General features: G+C 37.4%; 1 non-coding gene across 1 annotated transcript; it reads right to left on the reverse strand.

The window, feature by feature from the left end:
* Nucleotides 1-842: 842 nt before the first annotated feature.
* LOC128684769 (U1 spliceosomal RNA) lies at nucleotides 843-1,004 on the reverse strand. Its single transcript, XR_008406412.1, has one exon. It is a non-coding gene; the product is annotated as a U1 spliceosomal RNA (small nuclear RNA).
* Nucleotides 1,005-1,650: the final 646 nt, after the last annotated feature.

The raw sequence follows: 1,650 nt of genomic DNA on the forward strand, positions 1-1,650 counted from the left end.
TGCTCCATTAACAGGTAAATACGATGGTTAATGGATGTTCTCTAGGACAGCAGAATTTTTGAAGCATGAAAGGAAACTGGTTGGATGAATGGAGAACATGGAGTACAAACTGATTTCATCATATAGAGTCTGGGAAGCAAAGAGCCATATATGAAATTGAAAGTAATCCCAAATGCTTATTCTCTTATTCAAAAATCCCATCCAGTACAAGACTTTTACTTAAAGTGGACAGAATATACAATGATGACGATAAGAAAATGAATGAAATACGGAAGTTACAGTACGACTGTGTTCAGTGAATCGCTCATCAGTCTACAAATTGAATATCTTCACAGGTTGTTCAAGAATGAGATTTTAAACACCGCCGACATTTCCACAATTTCTGATGCAGCCTTCGACAACATATCCATCCCAGACCAAGACTCGTGGAACTCTATATCAAACATTTAAATTATTATTATTATTATTATTATTATTATTATTATTATTATTATTATTATTATTATTATTATTATTATTATTATTATTATTATTATTATTATTATTACTATTATAAAAATTAAGCGTTAAACTCAAACATTCAAAGAAATCATTATGTGAAGCCTTTAGTATTTTATGGAGAAGAAGCCTGGACAAAGGTATCATCCCACATACTTTAAAAACCACTGATACTACCCTCAAATCACAAAGATGGCGGTAAAGTAATTGAGCAAACTTCACAGATTATCAAAATCTTTGAATGGGTCCTAAGAATTAAGAATGACAATCACATGGAATCACAACAGTTACACAATCCAGGGTAGCATGGGCTTACGACTATGACCAGACCTCGAAATATAAATAAAAGGATACCACGAACGCAATCCCTTGCTAACAAAAAGTTCGCACTGGAGCTCAACACACTTGTGTTAGTTATAGAGGACAGCACCATCAGAGTGCAATGGTGAACCTCACTCTGGAAGAACCACCTTCATCATCACGGTATCTTCTGTGGTGGAGAGTAGGTGAGAGACATGCTGGAGGTGAAAGAGGTGACAGGGATGGTGAATGTCAAGTGAATGGGGTGGTGGAGGTGAGGAGAGAGGGTAAGTAGATGGGAAATTCTCTCTGGAGGTCAAATAAAAGAGGCTTTAAGGGTGAGGTGAAAGGGTGGAAGTGAGGTAAAAGGAGTGAGGAACAGAGACTGAAGTAAGAAGGATGTTGGAGGTCTGAGGAGTGGTGGTAGTGTGGCGAAGGCGGAGTCAGAAGGAAAGCTTAGGTGAATTGAGAAAGGGACATAGGTGAGATGAGTGTTGGTGAAGGTGAGTGTGTTGGTGGAGGTAACAGTGTGAAGGTGTAGGGACTCCTTTAGACCCTCAAAGAGCATTTGAAGGCTCCCCCTCTCCGTTATGAAAACAGAAAAATAAATTATAACAAAAGATAAACAAATTTTTATTAAATATAAGAAAATCTCTCAAAATATAAAACAAATATGAACTCGTCCTAACTGAAGCAAATGATGGAAAAATTTGCTAAATAAATGAATCAAATGAAGCAAGCCTAATATGGACAGAATGATGTTCTGAATCTGCCGTTGGTATGGCAAGGAGCACAGGAATACCTGAAGTGGAACAGGAAGCTAGAAATAGTATAGTGAGCTCACAGGTGGCC

The sequence above is a fragment of the Cherax quadricarinatus genome, chromosome 70 (assembly GCF_038502225.1).
Source record: "Cherax quadricarinatus isolate ZL_2023a chromosome 70, ASM3850222v1, whole genome shotgun sequence".
NCBI classification, from domain to species: Eukaryota; Metazoa; Arthropoda; class Malacostraca; order Decapoda; family Parastacidae; genus Cherax; species Cherax quadricarinatus.